This window comes from Blennius ocellaris (genome assembly GCF_963422515.1).
Source record: "Blennius ocellaris genome assembly, chromosome: 11".
Taxonomy (NCBI): domain Eukaryota; kingdom Metazoa; phylum Chordata; class Actinopteri; order Blenniiformes; family Blenniidae; genus Blennius; species Blennius ocellaris.
Genome location: NC_137660.1, coordinates 9,230,818 through 9,258,372, shown reverse-complemented (window position 1 = coordinate 9,258,372; position 27,555 = coordinate 9,230,818). Strand labels below are relative to the sequence as shown.

Genomic DNA, 27,555 nt, shown 5'->3' with positions numbered 1-27,555 from the left:
CCGGCAGTTCTCCCATCATTAGCACACCAGGGCAACAAGTGAAAGATTATGGAAATAAGTATCTGTTACGTCATTAAAATCAGCAGCGTTCTAAAGAAACAATAAACACAATAAAAGTAACAAGGCAATACTGAAAGTGTTGATCAGTTAGTTAAATATCCTTCAGTGATGCAACAAGCCACGTCGTCTGAATGACAGCAGCCCAATATCCTCCATTCAATATAAAATCACATGAAACTTATGTAAACTGATGCCGACACGTTTTCCTTTGAAGTAACTAACAAGCCAGCTTTTGTAGTCTTCTCCCACACAGTTTTATTTGCGTAACGTCTTCTTGATTGTCTAAATCCTGAACACAAAGGAACTGTTCCCTGTGTTCCAGGAGAGTCACAGTGTTTACAGAGTTTATGTATATCTTTACAATATTTCAACTCCCTCCTTATTTATCACACTGCTCCAGAAGTTCCCAGCGGCACTCAAGAGTACAGGGGCAACTGAGAGGGGGGGCATTAAATACACTAAGAAAATAGTGGGGGAAACTGATGTGGAGACCTGCTAGCTTTGTGTCATGGTCAAACATGAGGCTCGATCCTTTGGGAACAATTTCATGGACGCAACTCAGCGCTGGAAAAGCAGGAAGCGAACATGCGGAGAGGCGTTTCTCTGCCTCTGCTTTAATGTGACAGTCATGGGAAAAAAAGGCTAAATGTGCACAACGTGTGCGCTCAAACCGAGCCTCCGCATTGAGAGCTGCATCGCAGTGAAATCGAGGCACGACTATAAATAACAGACATTTCATCATATCAGTCTTTTACACACACACTCACACACTCACACACATGCTATCCACACCTCGGTGTCAGACTGACACCATGACTTGCCAGAGGCGAGCTGGTGATGACTGTGTCAAGCTCATGAAGCTTTTCTCCCTGCTTTCCGCCACACAGGCTTATTTGGCACCAGGAGGCACCGGGGAAGCATCGCACAGCTGGATATTCTTGTATATGTGTGTGTGTGTGTGTGTGTGTGTGTGTGTGTGTGTGTGTGTGTGTGTGTGTGTGTGTGTGTGTGTGTGTGTGTGTGTGTGTAGAGGGAGGGGGGGGGCGCAGCATAAAGTAATCAGTCAGAATCATACAGAATATTCTCTTGGCTTCAGGCTTGTAACATCACACTTAAGCACACTTGCCAAAAGGTGCAGGTACAAGCATATGTGCTGTTTTTAAAAACAAAGCAGACAGAGAGATCCTGTCCTGTGTCGGTTCTGTTACAATAATACAAGGTCACATAAAGACATATCACATTTTATACCATGCCTTTTTTTTGGGGGGGGGGATAAAGATGAAAGTTAGAATTTAAATGCTTTTTGTCATATTATACTATTGATTGACTGATCAGTTTAGATCTAATGTTATAAATGCTGCCTGATTTATCGGTGACAAAAAACACCAACAACAATCACCTGTAGTGGAACAAATATACAACGGCTCCTTTACAGCAAACCGAAGTAGCTTTTGGGAGGGAAAAGTTTGCTTTAAGCTGAAGCTGGTCTTTGCTCATTATATCCACATTGCTGCAGATAACCTATCAGACCATTCAATTTTGTAACCATTCTATCATAACAATGGTTGTTATCTACCCAACACAGACGTGCTCAACAATAATTTGATGATTGGTCCAGTCTGACACGATCGTTGTGAGTCTTACACTTTCTGTTGTGAGCTATTTTCTCAAAGGCTGTTTTCTTTATGAAACAAACAAACAAAAAATGTCTGTATAAAGACACAAGATGGGTGTAAATTAAAATGCCAAATATCAGAAGAATGAACTATTGTGAAAATATGAAAAATAGAACAGTATTTGTGAGGCATTTTAAACCACTGGCTTGAACAATCATCACAGCATCTTATCTTGTGGTTTTTGTGTATTGAATATTTTGCTGTAATTAGTTCCTTTCACCAACAACTTATTTATACCATATCTAGGTATTATCTCCCTTCTAGTATGTGTGATCCTATAGGTGTGTGAACGGGTAATCAGACTGATATCGCTGATCTTTTTCTGTGTGATTGCTTAAAAAAAATGCATATCAAACATGAAGAAGAAAAAAAAACAGCTGCTATATTTCACTCTTATTAATAATTTACCAATATCAAAGACTCCTGGAAAGCTTGTTCGGCTTCATGAGGATTGTAAAAACACAGCATTATATACAGCATTCATAGTAATCCCCACAACATTATCCAAAATAGGAAGATTAAAATGAATTGTAACTAAACAGACACGTAAAGATGAAATACAGACTTATATCTTCTTCTCTCCACAATATGCAACTCAATGAGCCTTTCCGAGCTGTAATTAGTCTTGGTGGAGTATAGGCGTGAGAATATATAGGCTGACTATATAGGAAGCTACAAGAGAAAGAAACCGCCCCGAGACAAACCGAAGCTCCTGGAATAACTTGTCCTACTTTCTTCAAAGACAATCGCCTGTTTCTGTGACAGTGTTCCACTCCTGGAGGAAAGAAGAAGAAGAAGAGGGGGGTGGGGGGGGGCAGATTTGATAACGGTTCCCAATTACCACCAATAAAAAGAAGCAGTGTTTCTGCGAGTGAAGACACGTTCTCTCCTGTTCCCATCGTGGCTTCCAAGCGCGTTACGGTAAACGGCGGACAGGCTTATTTCGTTAATAAACTGTGGCTTTTGTGTGTTTCAATGCCAAGCTAACGGGCTACGCTAATCCCAAAATCTGGCGGCAGTTTGTGGAGGATCCCCAGCTGTCTTTCTGTGTCGTGTGAAAACAGATTAGAGTCCAAATAGGGACTGAAGTTAGTGGAAAAGTAAAGAGATGAGAAAACTCTATGGACTCTAATGTACTCAGAAAAGACTAAATGCCACCACAGCCACTGCAACAGAACTTCCACCATTCCGTCTTTGCACACGCTCGCAGGTTTTCCGAAGAAAAATGCACTACTTTCATTTTCGTAACGTGAGCCATTATTTATTTTTGAACAATTAATTATTTATTATTATCCCTGCGGAAGGTAATGAGAGGCGTGGGCCAAGAAACGACTGCTGGCAATGGAGAACTTGGACGATAACGCCACGTCATCCTATTACAGCACAACACACTCACGGCTCCTGACAGCCAAGTGTGCAACAAACTAGCAGCAGCTGAGACCTCTGGATACCGGAGAAGGAACGGGGGCAAAGCAAGAGTGTTGAAGCCAACCCATAGCTTCTCGGCGGGGGGGGGGGTTACGAACGAAGCTTCAGGGAACCAACCTATGCTAGGTTTCACGCGGCACTGCAGCACCTCCCGTTTCTGCCCCGGCAAGCGTTTATTAGCCGCCGCGCTTCGTTCGACTAGCCCCAAACCGCTCCAGTTTCTGCACGTGTGTGAACTCAAGCCTGACGGGTATCATTAAAAACCAAGAAGAAAAAAAAGAAAGCTGAATATAAGGTTTCAAACGCGGCCTCGTTGCTCCAAGCTAAAGTTTGTTGCTTTAAAGGAATAAACAAGATGTCACTCCAGCGGAAAACGTTGCAGGATTCATGTGTACCACATGTACCAGTGTTCCTTTGAGTGACGCGCCAATAACAACACGGTAACTTTCATTACTTTTGTATCTCGCCGTTCATGTTTTTTCTACACAGGTTACACACATCTTGAAGGTTTCAACAAAGCGGAAAAGATAAGAAAATGTTGCCTTCAAAGCTAAAAAGACGTGCTAGTTGACAGGCGTAAAAGGTCAAGTACAATGCACTGTCTATCTATTATTATCACACGCCGCAGCATCTGTGATGGGAGCCGTGGAGACCGGCGCCGGTTTAAACAGAGCCGGGCCCAAACCTGCAGAGACGCAACACCACAGATGGCTGCTTTTTAACTGCGCTCCCTGAACATATGGAAACTGAGATCATTAGTGGGGTAATAAGTGCATGACAATGTTAGCAGAGGTAAGCCATCCGCACGTCTGGATGAGCATCCATCACCGAATGAAACAACACGACAGGATTTCGGTATTCCGAAACTGGGAGTGGCAAGTATGTGAATGGGATTCACTTTATATAGCGCTTTCCAACTGCTTTTCAACGCCGTTAATCACATTCACCCACTCCCGCTGTCAATCCATTGGGAGCAATTTGGGGTTTATCGTCTTGCTCAAGGACACGTTGACGTGTGGACAAGTGCAGATGAACCTGCAACCTTCCGACTGGAGGACAACCGCTGTACAAACCGACCCATGCCACCCTAACAATGTTAAAACAATCACCTTTAAGAAAACATCAAATTTTGGGTTATCTCAGCAACATCTGTTCCCAAATGTGTCTTTAAAAGACACATTTGGGAACAAAGGTGTCTTTAAAGGACAATTAAAAGACAGTTGAAGCTCTACATTTAATGCCCAACAAACCTGACCTGAACACAACATTTGTTCGAGATCACACTCCTGTGCTGCTTCCATCATACCGACCAGCAGCAGCAGCAGAGGATAGTATAAATCTTGCCATCTGGCTTCATACAAGCACGATGCAAACAGACTGAACACTTCAATAGCCTGACGCCTATTAAGTAAAAATGCGACAGTGTTAAAGCTACAATTTGTACCAATGCAAGCCATTAAAGTCATTTAACAGTCTGTTTTGGTCACTGTGACTCTTCCTGAATTCCCTTCGTTCCCAGATTAAAGAATGTCTGTGAAACCAAAAGGACTAAATGTACTTGATGTAACTGGGACGTGGCTTCAAATCATCATGAGTTAAGAAGCTGATGAAGTGTTTCATTATGTGGGACACAAATTTATAACAGATACATGGGAACAAGTGTTGATTTCACTTTATGACTTTCAAAGCGGCTGAGCAGAGTATTTGTGCAATCTTTGGTTGTATCCAGAGGGGATCTGCACGCTTTGATTTCCGACACGTGATATCGAAGCCCGATATTTGCATAATAGTCTCCTGCACGCTTCAACAGCAACAATAATATGCACACTTGTTCAGGCCATTCCACTCGATGCCGGTGAAAATAACACACGTTTTTTTTCAAACATGACTGACATAAACACAGAATAATAAAAAGTGATGTTCAGTGTGGAAGGAGGGGGGGTCAAATGCTACCACAGCAAACTGCAGCGCTCGGAGCTGTAAGTGGATAGCGTGACCCGTCTGTCACAGAGTCGATGACGCCGGCTTCACTCAAAGACTTCTTGTTTTGGAGAAAGCCAGAAATGCCATACTAATGCCTGAGAGTGCTGAGGCAGAATAATGAACTCAGCATGAAGCATGAGAGACTAATCGCAGCATGACTCGGGTCCACAGGGAAGCGTACTCTCTTGGTATCGGCTGTTAGAGAGACTAAGCGGCACGACAATAAAGCTCTATGGAGACGCTGATTGCAAGAGAAGACAGAGCTTTAACGTGGTGAAAGGGAACAATTCAGGCCTTGTTTACATGACATGGTTTTCAAGCTGAAAACGCAAAACGAGTTTATATGACGACGGTGCTCGGAGCCACTGAAAACATTACTTTGTATTGCATTTTAAAACATTCCTAGGTACCAGATTGCTGCAACAAAACAATTTCCCTTCGGGGATGAATAAAGTAATTATCTTATCTTATCTTATCTTGAGAAAATGGCTTCCGATGTGAAACTTTTTCTGAACTTGACTCCCAGTGCATATTCTGTATTCTTGTAGTTTTGTAGTTGATAGTCACAATAACAATCCACCTTCAACATGAGTATTGCTCTCTGCGCTCGTGTGTTTCCAGCATTTATGCAGTTTGCCGTGTAATTTGACGTCGTTTTCGAAATGTTGCAGCGTAACCGCAAAACTTTTCTGAAACAAAAGCTCCAAAAAAAAAAAGAAAGTGTCATTTCAGTTGAAACATTGTCGCGTAAACGGGGCCTGATAACTGTACAAGGTGTGCACAGACTCATAAAGTCGAGGAGAACTCACCACAAATCCAATCAGGCAGGAATAAGGGCAGCCATCGGGTCCCAGGTGGGTGAAGAGAGTTCAACTTCAGCTGGAACCTAAAGATAAGAGTGAGAGGAAATAAAAAAGGGAAGGTAAGAGGGGGGGGGGGTAAAGAAAGTAAAACAAAGAGGGGAGGGAGAGGAGGAAAAGGGAAGGGGGCGAGCATTTAGTTACCTTGCCAGAAGCAAATCCCTGAACATCGAGGCTCGTTTTTCACAGTCAGTCATTGTTCGGTCGCATTACAGACCAGAGATCAGATTCAGTGGTTCACTCACCACAGAGGTAAAGCCCTTCACTCTTTTTAAGTCAAGAGAACACAAGAAGACTTGCATTCTTCTGAAAAATGTGTCTCATTAGCACACAACTCCAGCTGAATGTCTAAAGAGGTTATTTATTCATTTGCAATGATTGACAATCGTTTTCCGGGGTGAACGACTTTGTGTACATTTGTGTGGAAGTGTTATTCCCACAGCAGCTGCATCATTACACACATATCAGATGTGGTGCCAAATTTAGCAGACAGGAAACAGTACCTTCAACTACTGAGCAAAAAAAAAAAAGCTGCATCCCAACCCCAAAACACAACAAACACAAGGCATGTGAGGTTTTTTTTTCTCCCTTGCCTCTCACTTTCACAGACAGGGCTGGTAAAAAAAAAAAAAATCCTTCACAACACCTTGGTTATTGCCTTTTTAATGATAAATAAGACACATCAGGGACACACGCTGTGCCTCAAAGCCGAGCACAGATAGTCATCGCAACATGTTATCGCAAATTTGTTTAAAAAGTTTATCTTCGTTCTGATATCACGAGATCTAAATGTATTATGGACTTTCAAGTTATATGGCAAAAACGCCGCCGTGAAACATAGCAATTATGTGCTATGCGGCGTGAATAAGGCTTTACAGAGATCCATGGAGGCATTGCCCTGTCCTGGTATCCAGTGTGCTGAAAATAAACCACACAGTAGCAGTCCTCCTAATCCCGCTGGCGGATTTAATGCCAGCTGTGAAGCCAAGACATATTTTCTGTCAGGGAATTGAAATTGCTCAACCCATTTGTAAACGTTATCCCCCTTTCACTGGAGGAGCTGTTTTTTTTTAAGGTGTTGCATTGGACACAGAATAGGTAGATGTGCGAGTGTTGCTCTGTTACTGGCGGAAACTCCAGAGATCACATCATTACTCTACGCTTTATATTCAGGTCCGTATATTAAAAACATCCCTACATTAATGCATGACGGGACCAAAATAGCTCTAGCCATCTCGGGAGGCTGGGTCTATTTGTCACGGAGCCATTTATTCTCTTTACCATGGAAATGATGTGTCGAAATGGGAATATGATGAGAAAATCCTTCCTTAAGTTACAGCGATACCAGCAAAATGAGCACATATAGTGTGTCAATGTAGTTTGGCTTCAAAATGATATCCTTGTGCATGAGCTCCCTCTGTGCTATCATTGCCAGATTACAGTTGGTTTATGATTACTGTTTTCCCGACAACACATGTGCACAGATCTCAGGATATGGCCATCCTACAGGGAAATTAAGATTCCAGTATACTCACTTCTTACAGAATAGGAAGGGAAACATTCAAACTTAAACTACAATAAGGATTTTGTTTTATTTCAAAAGGAATTGTAAAATAACACTGTACACTGCAAGACAAGTATTGTAGGAAGCATTAGGACTCATTCGACGCTTTCCCACAATACAGGGGACCAAATGCTGGCTGGATTGGTTCAGTTTGAGAAGGCTGTAAATGTTATGTGAGTAAACAAAGTGCGTCCATAACAAAGCACTAGCGTAAGGCTGGATTAGATTCAGATCTGGAGTTTTCAGCAAATCAACGGTGATGAAATATAAAGGATGAAAAATTACATTGTTAAAAGTAATCAAACAAATAAATGAATGCAGAAAAATACCAAAAAAGCCATTTAATTTTTATTATTATTCCACATTCCAGTATTTATTTCCCTATTTACTCATTTGGACAGTTGGCCGAGTGGTTTTAATCGCTGCTTATTTATTCGCGTGCGCCGATATAGATTATGTAAATGATCCTAAAATCAATGTAAACGATGATTGTTTTTAATGGTGAAATCTAATTTATATAGACCCGTCTTGACTCGTCTTGCTCACCGCAGCAGTGCTACTTCATGTTTAGCCTTTAGCTCCGGAGTACAAGAATTTGTCTCGGCAGAAGTTGCAGAGTTTCCATCGGATCATTGGCGGACAGTTTGGGTAGTAGTGAGGCTGAACATGTCGAACTTGACATGTCGCAATGTTGCATCAAGCCTGCCAACAGCGTCTACTCTGAATTTAGAAAGCATGGCTTAGTGTCGTACAGGAAAACTACAAAGCTGAGTGCTCCTAAGACAGATTTAGGACTAATAGAAATGCCCGTTAAAGTTGCCAAAGGTCACGCCACCACTCAAAGGGCAGTTGAGAGTTGAATTATTTCCCTTCTGCTCCGTTAGTTTTGATCAACTATAGAATAACATTTGCTCTCGCCAGCGCCACCCCTCTCACACACCTGGGAGCTGCCAAATAAACTCATATACTCACCCCCCCCCCCCCCCCCCCCGGCTGACCTGAGCACAGACGACGCATCACTGAGCAACTCTTCATTTTAAAACCCAACCTGGCAGCTTGGCCCGGGATGAGGCGCAATTATCAAAGCGTTCATTTAATTACCGCTCCTGCGTTGTGGGAATCCCATCGCGCTTTGTATGCTGGCGAGTGTCAATCAACCCGTGCTGTTTGCAGGTGGCGCTTGCCTGCTCCCTTGCATGTTCGCTCCCTCCCTGAACTATGCGTCGAGCAAAAATCCCTCCTTTGCGCCTCGTAAACAACAGCTGGTTCCAGTAGTCCATCTGCTACCTGTGAATCCCCTTCCCCGCCACTCACCGCTCTGGCCCGTCTCCTCGGACCGATGCACTTCCCGGGACACTGTAAGCCTTGTGTTGCTGCTCGCGCTCGGTAATAACAGTGTCCGACGAGGACACATGGCGGTAAACAGACTTTTAATTGACTGTCTGGGCCTATTCTTTTTGGTTTTCTAAGCCTGACTGTGTTTGGGGGGTGGGGTGGGGGGGGGAGTGCACTGATTAATGCTGTGGCTGGTGTCTGAAAGGTGTATTCAATATCCACTGTGTTTGCAGGGGATTTAGGCTTCTGGCTGGTCTCATCACACTGACTCTCAGTGTGTGTTTGCTGTAGAAGAAACTGCTTAATCCCTCTGGTGTCACCATGGAACCATACCAATTATTTGTGGAAAGACAAAAAGATACTCAGGTTGATCAGATTTTAATACACACGAACACTATTTCTGGCTAACGGTGTTAAATCGTAGCACTTTTGAGTTCGTGAATGTCTGCTGGTCTTTTGGCAATTAGCGTTAATGTGCTTTCCATCTCTCTGTCTGTGGGGCATATTTCCTCTGACCTCCCAGATCACCTTCACTTTTCTGAAACCCTGCAGATGTCATTTGATGACTCATTCTCATTAACACGTATTGCAGAATGGCCAAGCTCATGGCTAACACCGCAGTGACAATGGTACAATGTAAAGAAAGCATGGAAATCATAATCAAGGTACATGGATCAACATTCAAACTGAACTCCGTTACTCCACTACACTTGGACGGACAATAGTGTCATGCACTGTTTGGATGATAATCAACAAGTTTCTACAGTTCATGTTAGACAATATGACAACTACAAATCTATAGCATGTTTCTCAAGGCTTGCTCTGTTAACAAAATTACCCCCAAACAGCTGCTAAAGCAGACTTTTAACAAGTATTTATCGCTCAAGCTTTGACAGATATGGTCAATTCAAATGTAGGGATTGCGGCATCTTTAAATGCAAAGTCTGTGCATTCCTTAATAGTCCATTTAAATGTGCATTTAAATAGTCCAAGTCTGTGGCTGTGACTACAAAGTCACACAGGAAGCTTTTTATACAACAGCAGGGCTCAGTGGGAGACCACAAACAAATCGCCACTCCAAATCCCGAGCTTAGTGGCACGGTCTATGCCACACAGGCAAGGTAGCTACGCCTGCGCCTGCTTCCTCCCACAGTTCAAAGATGTACTTGTGAGACTAAGTGGGCCAGCACCTTCTGGCTGGAGTTGAAAATTCCAAATTTGATAACCTCCAATCAGGAAATGCCTTTTGTGACCTTGTGATCTCGAGCAGTCCTCCAAAGAAGTCCCGTGTAATGACAAGAAATTCTCTAATCTAGCAAAACTGGTGAACTGCCCTCTAAACGTCTATTCATTCAACCTTTGATCGTTAAACCGGACATTTTCTGCTGCAGTAAGTGAGAAAATGAAGTCGTCTTGAGGAAAACGCATTGCATCTGTGTCTTCCATTTCTGAGCGCTCCAACTTATTGACTCATGCACTTCAGAAGAAAACCTCTTGACTTTTAACATAACTGTTCTGAAATCTTACTTGAACTGCATCATTCTGTAAGTCATATAAGCAGGTTTCTCCGGGAAAACGTCCATTCCAATAAGGTCTATGCCATTTCTAACCAGTGACAGGCCTCTAATTGGTAGAAAGAAAATTGGACTAAATCTAACTCGTAGCTTTGTCAGTGTGTGAAATGCCCTGGATTCCTGTTCCTGACTAACAGGCTGCACTGGAAAACAGCAGCACATCAGTTATCTCAGTAACTTCTAACCAATCCGCTTTCAAAAGCTGTCTCAAGAGACTTGGTGGAGATAAACACGAGGATTTTCTGAATAACACTCTGCCGTTGGAGACCATTATGCTGGTGAAGCTGCTCTTTCTGAAGATAACGACTCATTTGCTCGTCACGATCTGACGCTGACGAGCCTTTGAGTCTGATCTCCTTACGCGGCAGCGACAGATACGCCCGGATTGGCCGGCTGTCAGTGAGCAGCACTGACCCCGACCTCCAACAGCTCCAGGTAAAACGTGTCGGAAGCAGTCAAGGTTCGACTGTGTTCAGCAGCTTTGGGATGCATTTAAAGGTTCCTTGTTAACAAACAGGCTACTTCTACTAGTCTTTGCTCAATCATAATGATGGCTGCCAAGATTCCTCGAGTAATTTCAGCACCTCGATTATGAAGAATTATCAAATGTGCTATTCGTTTATTACTAAAAGTATTAATTTTCTTCATTTGATTACATTTCAAGCTCAAAAAAGTGTCTTTTCATTGTGACACAGTGAAATTAAAGAGTTAATTTCGCTGCGCTTTCAATTTTGTCGCCTGTGTTTCAAGCCCCTAATTGTAAATGTCAAGTTGGGCAACTTAAAGATCGTTTATAAATCTGTAAATTCTTTTTTGGATAACTTAGAAAAAAATAATGGGAAACGTTTTTATTTTTTTTTTACATTTTGGCTGAAACTCTATCATTTTGCATAAAATGTAAATGTAAATTTGTCTTAAAAAAGAAATATGTTGTATTATTAAGTGATCCGTCTTAGTTTCTATTGTACATATATAATTAGGCTTTGATTAAGCAAAAGAATGTGTTATCCGATTACTCGATTCATCGATGGACTCTTTGATAGAATGATCGATTACTAAGAAATATTTGATATTTGCAGGCCTAATCTTAAGCTATCTTTATTGAAAAACCTGTGGAAGCAATAATTCTACGCTCATACCTGACATATTATCTAAACTTCGATAAGAGTTTAGTCAGTGGGGCACCAACAACCGTCATGCTGCAATTTCCCTGGAACAAAATAGATTTACATCAAACAACGACTCACATCCAAGACAGGATCTCAGATTTTTTTTGAAAACATTAGCTTTAAAAACCCAAAAGTTTAGAGTTGCAAAGATAATGCTATAGCAAGTTTGGGAATGTATAGATGCACAACTATCACTACAATGCCTTTGTATTTTGACCGAAATATACAGTAGTTTGTAAAAGAAAAAAGAAAAATCCAATTATCCTAATCATCATTAATCTAATGAGATGATCGTCCTAAATATCTTCCACTGAATTTTTTGATTTTGACAACAGGCAAACTGTAAACTTCTTGTATGACATAAGGACATCGTTTTGAAACACTGAATGCACATTTTTGCACGTTTGAACACATTTATTTGAGCAAATTGAATATGTTGGGTACATTAATTAGGACATCAGCATCACAAGCTCGGTCAAAATCCTGATTTTTATGAAGCTAAACTACTTTTAGGGCTAAAACAACTGATTTAATCGATTAAAATCAATTATCAAAAATAGTTGTCAACTTAATTTAGTCGTCAATTACTTGTTTAATAACGTTTGTTTACTGGAAGTGGTCCATTTCACCCACCTGTGGCCGTAGTTTAACAGCCAACAGGCGGCCTTGACAACTGAGACAAGGTTGAAACAGTCATTTATTTTTGTGTCCGATTATTGCTTATCAAGCATTAATTAAAGTCGATGTGTTCCTTTTGCACTGTGTCTTAGAGAAATTTATTAAATAAAATGCTGTCACATTCTTTCCAGTTCACCCCCCCCCCCCCCATGAAAATATGTTCTTGACTTACCAGGCAAAACTGCAATCGTTAAAAAAAATAGTCAAAGTATTAAACAATTGGCAAAATAATTATTGATTGTGTACCGAGTTCCATTGTTGGAAGAATTAGCTGGCTGTGTTTGAAAGTTACTGGTGCAATGACAAATAACTTGAAGGTGACAAATGTCCCTCGACCGACTGGGGAAAAAAATTACATTTACTACTTATTTTTGCTCATGCTAATAGGCAGAAATTACTCACTATTTTAGTCAAACAGATTGACAATTTGTACCTAAAAAGTGTGATTGCAGCAGGTATAAAGTTTCTTCAAACAAATGCTAAAATGGAGAGTTTTTGCTTCTGCGGCATGTTGAAGTGGACCATAAAAGTCACAAACACATTTATTCTATCAGCCTCTGGAATGAGCAGAGTCTCCCGGCTCCAGCCTGAACTCAGTTCTCCCACCTGGGTCGAATGGAAATCAGGTGAGATGATTCATGCAAATCGTGACCCGAGCTTGAACTTGAGTTGGGATTATGTGGGTGAGGAAGAATTTAAGCACATCAGTAAACGGAAAAACCTCCGGCTCCCTTCGAAGCTGATCACTTTGCCACCTGGAGTCACAACTTTCAGTACGAGTCGTCGGAAGTTTTATAAAGTCAGCTCAATAATCATTGAGATAATGCTGTGAGAAGCACTTTTATTAGTCTAATCTTGATAATCTATGTCATAATCACATTATGTTTAAAATGATCCATTGAGTTTTCAGTGCTCACTCAGGCCCCGACATCAATATAAACATATGCAATCAACTTACTCATCCAGCGACTCGGTAACACCACACACACACATGAAAACACGTCTCATCCAGACCTCATGGTATCCGCAGCCACACAGATGTGGGTGTGTATTGTGTCTCCCTGCTCAGAGCTGATTAGAAAGAGAAATGTGCTGGAGGAGGGGGTGGGATTATCCAATATACAACCAGCAAAAATAGTCACAGATAACCCCCCCCCCCCCCCCAATCAAATTGCATTATAGCAGGACGGCTGAGCGTTGCACTTCCTCATATTCAAACGACTGCAAAAAGCAGCTACCAAAGCAGACATCCTCCTACAAGCTCTCAGATTTCTGTTTTTAAACCCTAGAATGTGTGAACTGGGGCAAATAAAGTAAGATACTGTGGTTGGTCTTTGGAGGCTAATAGTAGAGAGAGCTGTGTTGGATGGAAAAGAGGAGACCAAGTAGGAGAGTACCGGTACTGGCTCTAAAGAAACACGTGAACCTTCAGTTTCAGGACAGAGAAAGCAGCTCTGGTACAAATTCAACATCAGAACAAGAAAGTGCGGACAATGCTGCTCCAAATCACTCTACAAGAAACACAAAAAAACCCCAAAAAAACTAACCACAATCTTTGTCCTGAAGACAAAACCAAAGAGGTAAAACACTGTCACTGTTGTCCGGAGCTACCGAACTGTGCCACTAAGCAAAAGCTGCAGCCACTCCTCTCTATAAAGACTTCTCATTAAAATGTGAGCCAGCTTGTCCAAAGCATCCACATCCTGCCTAATTAGAGGCTGTCCCGTCAGCGCTGAAAGTCCCCCCGCCCCCCCTCCCCGGACTACAAGCACTTGACACTCCAGAGGAGAGATGGGAATGATGCGGCGGCGGGGCTTGGGACTCGCCCCCCCCCCCCACCCTCTGATCTCACCTCATCTAATCTCCACCGCTCCTCTCTCTGTCGATCTATCAGCTCCTGTGTGACGGGCCTGTCCCAGCCGAGGAAACACTTGTTGGAGCCTTGATGAGTAGAAAGGGCTGAGGTGTGAACCACGCCGACAACAAACAAAATGCGGCCGTCTATTTACAAAAGCGGCTCAGTGGACGGGTGAGGAGGAGGAGGAGGAGGAGGAGGAGAGCCACGTCACAAGTGTGGTCCGGAGGAAGCAAATGCATGAATGAGAGGTACGGAGGGAGGGGAGGGAGGGAGGGAGGAAGGGAGGAAGGGAGGGCTCCACCAGGAGGGAGGGAGGGAGGGAGGGAGGGAACGAGTGTGAGGGGTTTAAGATGAGGGAGAAAAAAAGAACACACACACAGGATGATGGGAATTTAATCAATCTGTCTTCCCACATTTTAAAAACAAAAGAGGGCGAAAGAAACCAAGGTCAGGGAAAGACGAGAAAAAGATGACGTCCAGAGGTGAGACCGTCTCTTTAGCTGTTGTAATTCATGTCCCGCTCACACTTGAGTGTGTGTGTGTGTGTGTGTGTGTGTGTGTGTGTGTGTGTGTGTGTGTGTGTGTGTGTGTGTGTGTGTGTGTGTGTGTGTGTGTGTGTGTGTGTGTGTGTGTGTGTGTGTGTGTGTGTGTGTGTGTGTGTGTGGCCTGCCGTGACAATGGTCCCATCATCCAAGCCCATTTAGAGCTCCTCGTGCTCAGACAGGATATTAAAAAAAGAAAGAGAAAAAAAAGTGAAAGGAATGAGTGAATGAGTGAATGAGGCCGGGCTGAAGCCTCCCAATAGAGCTGAATTCCCAGGGAGACCTATCAGTTTCATCATGCCTCTTAACCTTACACTTCACCGGCAGGGACCCTACAGAGCAGCTGTCAGCCTCACGGCTGATGTGGACGGCAGAGCGGGGCTAATCTCTGGTCGGCTACACCGATAATTCAAAGGATGTTTTAGTCGTCAGAGACAATCTGCACACAGAGTGATCCCAGAATCTGAAAAAAAAAAAAAAAAAAGAAGCTACTATTCAATTTTGAACAGAAGCGACATGGCGAGGCAGAGAATTTAATTTTAATGGGGATTTGCCTGCATTTTAAAAAAAAATCGAGGCAAACTATTGCAACGTAATCCTTACAGCTTTGTTTAATGAGCTGTGAAGACACAAAAAGAAACATTAGAGACAACCAAGAGACCATGTTGTGTCATTATTGGACCGGGTGCGATGTGCTTGGACAGATGGGGGGTGTTTATTTATAGATCCTTCTTACTGTGTTGCACATTTTCATTTTTAATAAACGTTCCATAATCCTGCCACCTTCTTTCTGGTATTCGGACTCTCACGTGTTCTTCAAGGTCTTCAAAACCAACCATCAGCCTGATACCTTGCAGTAGTTTAAAGAGTTTAAAATCTTGAACGTGTGTTTATCGACAACAGGATAGTGGAACCAGGAATCAGCATGTGGCTTCATTTACTTTATGTGTCCATTTCTCAAACTATTCTCATATCAACTATAAACTGTTTTCCAGCTTTGGACTTTTATACTTTTTTTTTGTGAATATTTGTTTTTATCTGTTATTGTATTAGAATGAGTCTCCACACTACACAACAATAGTGTCACACAATATACGGACCAGGATGGGAGGGAATCCAGCTCATTTAAAGAAGTGGCATCATCCATTATTGTGGATTAACTGAGGTGGCAGAGCCAGAATGTTTGATCAAATTGCCAAATGGCCCCATCTGTTTTGCCTGATATACATGTGCACTGCTGAGTACATATAGACTACAGGCTTTTTTTTTTTCTCTAATATATTTCCATGTGTACTTTCAAACTGTAGGTTACTGCATGTTTATTGTATTTGTATAAGGGACCCTGCTCTATACTGCTGTCCTATCTATTGTAAGGTCATCTTTTCTCATTGTATATATAGAATTGTATCATGTCATTTGTTATCCTTGAAAAGGCTTCATCCACAAAATGCAAGGGAATTGTGGTGCATTTAATCAATTCCACATGAAAAATACAGTTTACTTTGCACAAGGTTTTGGTCATCTTTTGTCCCTTTCCACAATTCTGTACTTTCATTTTTACACACAAAAGGTCAGTTGAGCTAATTCAGAATTGGTCAGTGCCGCCATTCACTCCTTCATATTTACTTCAGCAGTACAGAGTATAGACAAATATTTTGCGTCTGTGAATCTAAACTCCCACACTCAAATGCTAAGGCCATCAGTTGAATCAATGCAGTATTCTTTGGTAAAAAAATTTTTTTTTAGAACATCTTCAGTGTGATTTCCAGGGTAAAAGTATGATTTAAAAAAAAATTAATCTTTTGAAATCCTGTGGGTATTTTGCAGGTCTGAGAGTTTCCTCAGCTTGAGGCACTGGAAACACATTTGGCTCCAGCATGCGCTCTGAGTGACTTTTTTTTTTTTTTAACGACCAAAACAAATTGGGAGGCATTCCAGCTGAGAGTATCGCCGCGTTCACGTGGCGTTTCTACGGTACGGAGGCTGCACTGTTGATGACTACCAGCTTTTTACAGTGTTAAGTCTCACCGGCGCAGCGGTGTTAAATTAGCTGCGAGAGGCCACTTCCTATTGAAACGTGGGGGCATCGAGCGTGCAGATGATCTGGCGACATGCGAGTGATGTAAGTGGCCTCCCATCATCTGTCCCGACATCTGGACCTCATGGACTCGACATGATGGGTGTCAGAGGTCAAACCCAGAATAAAATTGGGACACCAGGGGGGGGCAGTTTGTCCGAAGATCTCCAAGGACGCTGTCTGGACACTCGGAGAGGCTGAGGTTGGTCGGTCATTTAAAAAAATTTAAAAATAAAAAGTATTCTGCCAGTAAGCAACAATGTGCACAAGATTTTAATTGGGGAAAAAGCCAAAATGAATAAATGAAAGGCTGAATGAATGGATGAACATATTAACTAATGTATGAGTTACGAATTACAAGACAAATGGCTGACTGAATATATATATATGTGAATGACTGAATGACAACATTAAAGATGAAATAATTGACAAATTTGCTGACTGACTCAACAACTTATTGACTAAAACAAACAAACAAATGGTAAATATGTGACTGACTGACTGACAGTGAATGAGAAATGAATGAAAAGGGTGAATTACTTACAAAAGTAATTAACAAGAATGACTGACTGAATAACAGACCAAATAACTTAAACTGGCATTTATTTGCCGGGGACTGATAATGCTATTATCAAGAAATAAATAATCAAAACCTACAGGCAAAGAGGCAGAAACTTGACACCATTTCTTGGTTTCTGAGGATGATCTCAGGGGGGATGAGATGGAGATGCAAACAAGTGGAAGAAACCAGATAAAGGCAGGAACAAGAGCTTACAGCATAAAAGTAAGCCAGAGGGCGACAGTAATTAGCCATCCAACTGATAGCTGATACAAGTTTATCCTGGGAGATGGATTAAAATGAAACGGGGATCCTTTGTAGCCTTTGTGGTCACTGATGCGCCTCTATCTCGGCGATCAGATTAAGGATAGCTCCGTGAAATTATTACTGATCTAATCGTGACTGTGAGGCACGGTGATGATACTCTACTTTCTTTATATCTCACGCTGTAGACGGTGGACGGAGAGCGGGGCGATACAGCTCATGGCAAGAGACACACTATTCAGTATCACACGTGCAGGATGAAAGTAGAAACCATCTCTGAATAGAATCAGATATGTTCGGTAGCATTATGTATAAAATAACCAATGAAAGATCACTTCAGAGCAGACTTGGCTTATCGTGTGTCGGTTGACAAAGAATATATCGACAGTTCACCCAGGGAATGATCAACACAGAGTAACGGAGGAAACTTTAAACATCATTTAGGCAGATTGATGAATGAATGGATGTTGTTGTTTTTTTTTCTATGACTGTTTTATCTACTTTTCCAATCAGGTAGAATATAAGCAGCAAAGATGCTTGAAGGACAACAGCCAGAGTAAATCTGCCAGTTTAGAAAAAGGCAGCTGACCGTGTTCAAGGAAGCCATCTTCACTTACAAGACAAAACACACAGAGGAGAGAAACAAACCCTTGATAGTTTTAAAAGCTGCTAGCAAATGTGCTGTCGAATTATCTCCATCAAAATCTTCTTCCCAGGCCTTCACCTGCACTGTAACCCCCCCACCCCCGAGTCAGCAGTAACAATCGGCGTGTCGCCACTTATTGTGAGGCGGCTTCCAAGAAAAATGCCTGTGGTTAGACGTCATTGTGTACGCAGCAACGTGCCATTACCGTTCACTGCCGTTTCAAGCTGCTCCTCGCTGTGAGCGTTTGGCTGTCGCATGTCCTGACCCCTTAGCTAACAGCTGCTTTTCATCACCGACTATTTGCGTGTTTGCGCTTCTCCTGCTTCGTCATCCTCAGCCGTGCCTCTGTTTACCGGAGGGATCGTCCCCCCCCCCCCCCCCCCCCCCCCCCATGTTTGTTTCCTCCCTCCTGGACTGACAGGAAGCCAAGCAGGCCCATTCATTGCGGTGCCCTTCGCTATCTGAGCTCAGCCAGTCACATATTAGTCATCACGACGGCTTGCTTTTGAACATGTCGTGTCGCGGCTGCGAAGAGAGTGAGGGATGACGCGCCCTTCTTTCTCAATATCGTTTTCAGGGGACCTCGATAAATCAATTTTCATATTGAGCTCCGGGGGTGATAAAAGTCCATCTAAATGACATTATAGTTCAAAGTATGACTCGTGAAATAGCAGAGACGGAGAAGTAGAGGAAGAGCGTGGGAGGGGGCTCAGTTTACTGCAAAGCACACTGGGTATGTGTACAAGACCATCCTATTTGCATGAATTGGCTGGAAGGGCTTAATCTCATCATCAATCCCATTTATTTTTTGGGCAATTTTTCCATTTGCAGACTCACGATTTGATAGAATTTGTGGTGCCAGCTCAGTAGAAAAGCCCAAAAACCAATGAGGTATAAGAGGCTGTTACAGATTACAGTGTCCTGCTACATTATGGATTTGTCAATCAATACCAGCCTGGAAGTTTGTGAGGTTAGTTGGAAAGCTGACGCATTGAGAGAATGGCTCCAAATATCTGGGAAAGGGTTCCTGCTGACTCCCAGTGGAAGCACAAGATCCCCATGAGCTTTGTGTTCGTGCTCTGTGTGGTTTCCGGCCCTGAATTCAAACAGGTGAGGAAAAGCAGCGTGCATGTTAGTTCGATGTGGTTAAAATTAACGAGACACCAAAAGAGGCACCTCCGATCACATTTGCCTGTGGAATCGATGTAATCACCCCTATGTTTGCTTTTCTTGGATCACCATAAGGAGTGTTTTTACTTGATCACATCCGGTCTTTCTGAGCATGAAATGATTTTGTAGATTTAAAAATGTTTTAAATGGCTATCCATCCACGTATTTATCGTTTTCCTGTCTTAGTGCATTTATCACCCTCTTATCCAGTTACCTGTCCATCTGTCTATCAATTCATCCATCCCACCAGCCATCTGTTTACTCGTCCGTCTGTCTAACTGTCAAACCATCCATCCATCCATCCACCTTCCATACCTGCTTCAGTAAAACAAGGTCCATGGAGATCTGGAGCTCACTCTAGCTGATACTGGAGAAAACGTGGGGTAAAATGTTAAAAGGTCGTATTTTATATAGCACATTAAACTACTTGAAGAGTGTGTGTGAGACTTCAGTACATGAATTTGGCTTAAATTATTGTCTTATTATTCACAACACAACTGCCATCAAACATCCAACACCAATGCTTTGTGAAGGCCTAAACAACAAGCAACATCCATTGATTAATGCTGTTGATGGCAACCCTCTGTGTCCTTGGAGCAGAATAATGTCTCGGATTAGATGGTTGCACACTGAAAATAGCCATGACTGGCCACACTAATGAATAACCCGACTATGAAAACATATTCCTTACAAGTATGTCAAACTGTGACACTGGTTCACCAACAGCAGCAACACGGTGTCATTTTCAAAGTTCGCCTCAGATAATCTTCAGACATTCAGTATTCACAAATTTAGCAGGTCAATAAACCACATCCAGAAGCGAGGCAAAGGTTGACATTGTGTAACAAGATGTGTTTTAGTATATGTGACCCAGTGGAGAGTGTAATAAATGTGTAACCTTTCCTGAATCACACCATCTATCAGAGGCATTTGTGGGCTCATGCACTCATGGATGACATTCTCACCAGCTGAGAACTCTGAAAACACAATATAAGGAAGTAAAAGAGAAAGAACTTGTCACACTTCTGTGTGGCTTTTTGGTCCGTGAAGCATTAATGTCTACGAATCACAATAAACGGTTGTTGTTGACTGATATGTCTTGAAGAGGGTCTTCGTGTGATTACGAAGTGGACACTCCACAACCATACATACACACTTCTGTGAATGAACTGCACTTGCAGATCATTCACACTAGAGTGTCATATCATACCTGCCAAGTGTGAATCCACTCACAACGATACCCTGAGCAAGGACAGTCCAGTGGTACTTGCAGCAGTGGATAGACTTCAAAGAAACCACTGTGACTAAAAGTCATCTGAAACCCCAAGGAGAGCAGGATGAAGACGAGTCGAGATCTTTGGCTCACCATCGGCCTCCAATTAGTGCTCTCCTTTTCACCCTTGCCAGTGGATTGGTAGGGATGTTCATTCCTCTTCTTCTTCAAGTCCATCCAGAGCTTGTCTCGATGGGGAACCTGCCCCAGAGGCTAAACGTCTTTAAGCAGTGACACATGGCACTGAAGAGATAAGGGGAGGCCTCTCAGAATTCTTCAGAAAAAGCCAGCAGCCGTAAAGAACCTAAATGCTGATGAGTGGTGGATTCCAACCTCTGGAACCCAGCATTGTAAATAATAATAGGAGTCAAATCCAAGTGTTGTTTTCGGGGATACTGTCCTTTGGCGTGAGATCTACAGTATTCAGATGTAGCCCTTAGGGTTTCTTTTGGTGTTGCAAATGTGAAGGACAACACAGGGCTGGGACTCCCGCTCCACCACTTGCTCCGAGCCTTACCCATCAGTTCACAGCATTATGCTTCTATTTCAATTTGCCCTTCTCCCTCAGCTGCACAGCAAATCATTATTAACAGGATCAAAGCCTGTGAAAGGGCCCCTGCGTGAGCGAGGTTGCGCTCTGGGAACCGGGTGACTGAAAGTGATAATAGCTAAAAATGCGTGGGATTGTTTTCGCTTTTATGTGCATCGACAGACTATTTCAGCTTTGCAGTTCGAAAGTTCCAGACGGTCAGATATTACTCCAAAGTAAATCAACTCCTGCTTGTTGATAACTACAACCACATAGTATAAACCACACTGCAGGTGGTGTTTGTGACAGATTGTGTAGGAATATCATGGATCATTATATAAATAGCTCATTTTATAGGACTTAACGGCCTGTTTCTGATACAGACATCATTCTGTCTCACTGAGTATCTCTATTCTCGATCGAATTGTTCTCAGTGAAGGGAAACGTATCTGCTGTGGTGGTTGGCAGCACCCTGGCACATGTGGACATATGGCCCACCAGTCAAGCAGCGAGAAGATGGCCCTGTGTTTGACACGGGGATGCTGCAAGACAAATGCGATGCACTCCGGTGCTCATTTCCTCCTCCCTGACCCTGAGAACTTGGGGTCGTTCAATCAAGCTAAAAGGGTGGTGGCGCTGTGAGGCCCACTGCCTCACATCCGCACACTGTACATCAGCCTGACATGCTGACAAAACGGAGCTCACTGAGTGGATTGCTCCTTTTTCTTTTTCAAACTAAGAAGAATCGGATGAAACGTGTGCCTGGACTTTTGATCTTGGGTCCCACTCGCACAAGATTCTCTTCCATCTTCCCTGTCACCTCAAGATTAACAAGAGGTGAGGTGTGCGCCTGCATTTTTCTCACAAAGGGCTTTCAAACAAGTGTCTATCACTTTCCGTGAGAGCTTTGCATCAGGCACACCACAACTGCTGAGCGTGCAGTTTTTACAAAGCAGAAGATGATGTACCCACTGTGACATAGCGCATTCCCAAAAACCCCTGGGATTCACCATAATCCAGCGGTGATGGTCGTGTGTTCCCAAAAGAACAGGGGGAACTTTTTTCAAGATGTCTATGACAAAGTTTTCAATCCTTCAGGGTTCAGCAGATGGAAAAAAAAAACAACCCTCATCTCTACACCTCTATGCAAGCGTACCACACTTGTTGATAGCATGCTTGCATAAATCACAGGTAATTCATGATTTTGCATATTTCTTCTCAAGTATTGATGGGTTGAATAACCTCAGAAAATAACAAGTTTAAGTTATTTATGTGTGAAAGTATCAGGAACGAATGGGGGGTAGAAGTTTTTGGGTTGTAACACAGATGCGTGTCTACTGGAGTCAGATTAAAACCCGAGAGCAGTGCAAACACCACAAATATGGTACATTTGAAAGAATAACTAATGAGGAACTTTTGAACTTTGCCAGCTTGAGCTCTATTTGTTGTTTGGCGGAGCGTCGCCAATAAAAGGCTATGCTGTAAACAGGTTTGATACCCTACTTTGAAATAGGACGTGTGCAGGTGTGCTCTCAGCTTGATTGGAATTTTGTGTTGCCAACTGCTTTGAATGTGCATTTCAGGCCAGCAGATACAAGCCGATATCCCAAACCTCAAACCTCAATATATTTTGCCATTGGGGGAAACGGGGGATGACTCATCTGATAAAAAATTGATGTGAAAACACACCAACCATAAATATTTTGACAGTATTTTTTTCTGTACAGTTATGAACGACTAATGATCAGCCATCCAGAGGAACAGCCTTTCTGACATTGCAATGCACATACCATAACCCTTCTTAAAAGAATCTCTACTTCAATCTAATGTATACTCTACACATTTACAGGCACAATACATGTTGTGAATGTTTACATTTATGAAGCCACTGTGCTTGAGAATATTGATTTATTGCAATTGCAACATAACCAACGCACTTATCTTCTTTGAAAACTAGACTGGCTTCAAGAAAAGCTGCAGACCATCTATCTGACATTGATTTGTCAAGACATTACAGTGGAGCCAGATATTGGTACGCAGGCCCACTTTCACCAACGTGGAAGCAGCGGTCTTCAACACAACGGCGATGCAAAGTCCCCGGCTCTGATTTACATTCCACAAATAATTCATTTCTTTGAAAATAATAATAAAAACTGCAGCATCGGTTCCACTTCACAGATAATTCACAGTGACACATTTCGCAGAGACAGGGGGAAGGCATCATGTCATAAAATATTCCAGGGGGAGGGACATCCAATCACCAAAAAGAGCATCAAGTGATGTGACGAAATAGATCCACTATCAATCTGGGACCATAAAACACTGAGCTACCGATTAGGTATGCACACATGGGGAAGAGCACAGGAAGCCATTATCTAATAGGGCAACCTCTTACCATAGTCAGACCTAACTGCCCAATGCAGTGGCAGGAGACCGACACTGGAGTGTTTACTCAGTCACAATCCTCCTGGATGCAGTAACTCTTCCAGGCTTGTGTCAATTGGTGATCCAGATGTTTACTTCCATTAAAAGGGATGAACAATCGCCACGAGAGGGTGTGGCACGTAAACCCCAATACCCACCAGGTGCAGCTGCTGCGTGCCACTAAGAGTGCCTCGCAGGCCTTCCAGACGATGCTCCTGTTTCCACCAGATGTGCAGCAGCACGTGCCAGATGCCTCCCAGAAGTGCAGCAGACAATACCTATCAGGTCTAATTATGACACAAGCCGCTGCAAGTTGTGCTGAAGAAACCCTGGAGATCTTGTGGTGACAATAAACAATATTTCTCAGTATTTACACATTAAATCATGCAGAGCGACAACAGGTCAAACATCCAAAACAAAAAAACAACAAGGCCACCCCTGCTTAGCCACCACAAAGCATATAGAAATTCTTGAAAGTCTATATCCACTCTGTGGGCGATAATTCAGCTGGGGAGTTTCTACTGTGTGGCTACATGCAACATGCATGTAAAGAGAAATCAGAAAAATATGACTCAGATACACAAGTCTAGAGTTAAATCTTTGCAAACAATAGATTCAGAGAACACTAAAAGTTTTGTGAGACATTATAATAAAATGTACAGGGTTGGCTGACACCAATAAGGTCTGGAATAATGAGGCCTTTAACACGAGATGTATTCGCTGAAAAGAATCTGTCAATAATAATGTTAAAACTGCAAAACTGAAGCAGATGTGTCTGGGCCTGTTCAAGATGCAGTCAATAACAGAAACACTTACAAACATACCATAAACAAATCTCATTTCAGAAGAATCCTCCTGATTGACTCTGAATTTCATATTCTTTCACATCATGAGTATAATCTGCTCCTCCAGGAGCTGTAAACATCTGAGAGAATTCTCCAGTGTTAATCAGAAAATGCATTTCTTTCCGTCATCTTTTTTTTTTTCTTTCTGTAAAGCTGCGATGAATAACCAAAACAAAGGCGGTGAGGTCATATAAACAACAAAGGAGAGAGGTGTACAAGAGGGCGAAGCGGGAGGGATGACAGTAAAGAAACAATAGGGTCATGATTGTTAAGTAGAGAGTAATGGCCTCTGTGCAGCCCACTCGTGTTGGCTTCCTGCTCTGGGCTGATTGCGGCGGGTCTCTGAGGGCCTGCGCTCCACCAAGTACGTGATAAGAACGTGTGAAGGGCCCTCTGAGGGGGATGAGCACACACACACACACACACACACACAACACAAGAGGCATATCCAAAGACAAGCAAAGAGGCTTCTACAGAAAGGCAGGGGCATCAGAGTTATTCAAAGTTAAGCGAAGTCATTCACTTTGGATTGCTGTGCTGACATTATTTTGCCGGACGTGTGAAATCCAGGGCAAAAGATACGGAGCAGGCCCATTTAAAGACGAGCTGTTGAGCATTTAATCATTTCTTAAGATATATAGAACATTGGAATCGCCGCTGGAAAAAAGCGAATGTACCCAAAGTGTCAAGTGACATGGGTAACACATTATTCAGTGACTCAGGAGGATTCAGACTGCTGTCATGCTCCATTTGGACAAGGTGACATCTGCTTGGCCATCGATCTGTTTACAAAAGTTATCCGCCACTGGCACAGCGGCATCAATCAGGAAATGATGCTGGCATCAATTGACAGGGGCTCGGTTGAAAATGACGATTCAATTAAACTGACCCATCAGGATGAAGACTGAGATCTGGACGGACAATCATGTGTGCCCTAAGAGGAATTTCAAAGAAAAACCAGATACAATAATATAATACCCTTTGTAAAAGCGACAATGAACACATTTTTGACGCCATTAACATCTCCCTATCCATCCATCTTACTTATGGCGCTTTTCCACTAATTCCTCCTCAGCCTTACTCGACTTGACTCTACTCGCTTTCCCACTCGGTGTCAGTCCCCACTACCAGGTACTTTTCATGGTAGGTGCTGGACCCAGGCTCCAAGCGAGCCGAGACGAGCAGACAATGTGACCTCGGCAGACGGCAGGCCGCTGATCATCACGACACACCAGTCAAAAGGCGGCTCAGCCACCCGGCCGTTTGTTAAACCTAATCACAACAAAAACGCTCACGAACACAGAAATAAACCCTGTGGAGCAGCGGTGATGTGCAGGCTTTTTTTTTTTTTGAAACACTGCAGTGTTTCGGATTAACTGGTTTGCCTGTTAACTGGCGACCGGCTTCCTCGAGCGTCCCCTTTGCACAGCAGATGTCAAAAGCCCGACTAAAATCCGGAGCGGTCCTGGCAAGCGCTGTTTAACCGCATTTACATTAAAGTTTAAAGCATCGTACCGTTCGTTTGTCTTATTTTAACACCAGCTGTGACAGTATTCACCAGTTAACAGAGCCACCAGTGAAACTGATACACCGGACACTGAGTTTAGAAATGTCGACAATACCAGGAAGTCAATATTCAATGAAGGTTAAACGCTTAACATGTAGGAACGGCTTTGTAATCAAAGAAGTGGATATGGGCTAATAAGTGTACTGAAGATCCATGTCCGGTAGGTTTTGATTCATGTTACCCAAAGGGAGACCTCCCTGGAGGATAATTAGGGGGGGGGGATCTCTGCCAACATTTCCATGTGTGTGAATGTTTCAGTTATTTAAGAGTTAAAAACAAGGTCTTCTTGTGGGAGGACAGGGCGAAATAGCGGTTGCTCTCTGCAGCGACGTGTGTAAACACGGGGTTAAAAATGAACAGCAGCACACCTTGAGGTCTCCACATGCCCCTGCTGAGACATTTGACACACAAAGCAATACCTGCAGGTTTCCTGATGTGATCATCGGAGGCCGGATTTGCATATTTAAAGAGGGAGGTTGTGTTTTGCTTGTTAAAAAAAACCCAACACACAAATCAAGCCAGAAGTTTCAAGTTTGCACTCTGTCAGCAGTGGATTCTGAATGAGCGAAGAAAACTAACTCGGCTTTCAGCATTCATGCAGCTGTGGGTAGTATTTCAAGGAAGTGGGCCAAGGAACGGCAGCTGATGAAAAAAAAATAATAAAACAACTCCGGAGATGGCAGGTCATTATGGCATTTTCTGAAAACTCATTAAAAATGTCAGGTGGCTGTCTCCAAGCAGAATGCTTCGACCCTCGACGGACGTGGCGACTGAGTCATCACAAGAAGCGGCGGCGAGACATCAGAATCCATCATCGCTGCTCCCACTGCATCGAAATGAAGTCATTAGAACGGCGAGCGAAGGCAGTTCCTGCTGTGTTGTGTAGACCCGGTGTCGCTCTGCTCTATTTTTAGCATGTCGGACCCAAATTAGCTCTTTGAAGTCGAACTATCTTCACCAGGTACCAAGCAATGAAGCAAAGTGGCAGGAGATTTCGCCGTATGAAAGCAGCACTGAGAAATGGAATGCTGCTGTATGTAGACAACAATGGGACTGTCTGGACCAAAAAAAAGGCACGTTTTTAGATTTTTTGGGGTTTTTCATCGTTGATATTTTCACATCTTCTAAGGAAAGTAGACAGTCCAACTCATATACACTTGTAATAAAACACAAGCGGACCATTGTCCTAGAAACAAATCCTAATTATACTAAACAAGAATAATAAAATCAGCCTTGTTTTGGGTTATGTTTGTTTTTCCAAGAAACTACCCTTTGATATCTATGCATTTTAATATTTGGGATTTTATTAAGTGGGTTTAAAACAAGATCATGGTACGTTGAAACACTCATCAGCCTCCAGCAGACTTGTATAAAGTCCCTTAAAAATAACAAAGTGAAGAAGTTGAAAGAATTAAGAAAGAATTGTCTTAATTAAGAGCAAAGAAGTCCATCTAAACTACTATCACAGCAACTT

The 27,555-nt window shown here is 42.7% G+C and overlaps 1 protein-coding gene across 1 annotated transcript in view; it reads right to left on the bottom strand.

The window, feature by feature from the left end:
• Positions 1 to 27,555, bottom strand: part of peak1 (pseudopodium-enriched atypical kinase 1) — a 109,251-nt gene that overhangs the window by 46,599 nt on the left and 35,097 nt on the right. The window contains exon 3 of the mRNA XM_080505346.1: positions 5,957 to 6,033. The gene's annotated coding sequence lies outside the window, so the exon portion shown is untranslated. The remainder of the gene's footprint in view (positions 1 to 5,956; positions 6,034 to 27,555) is intronic.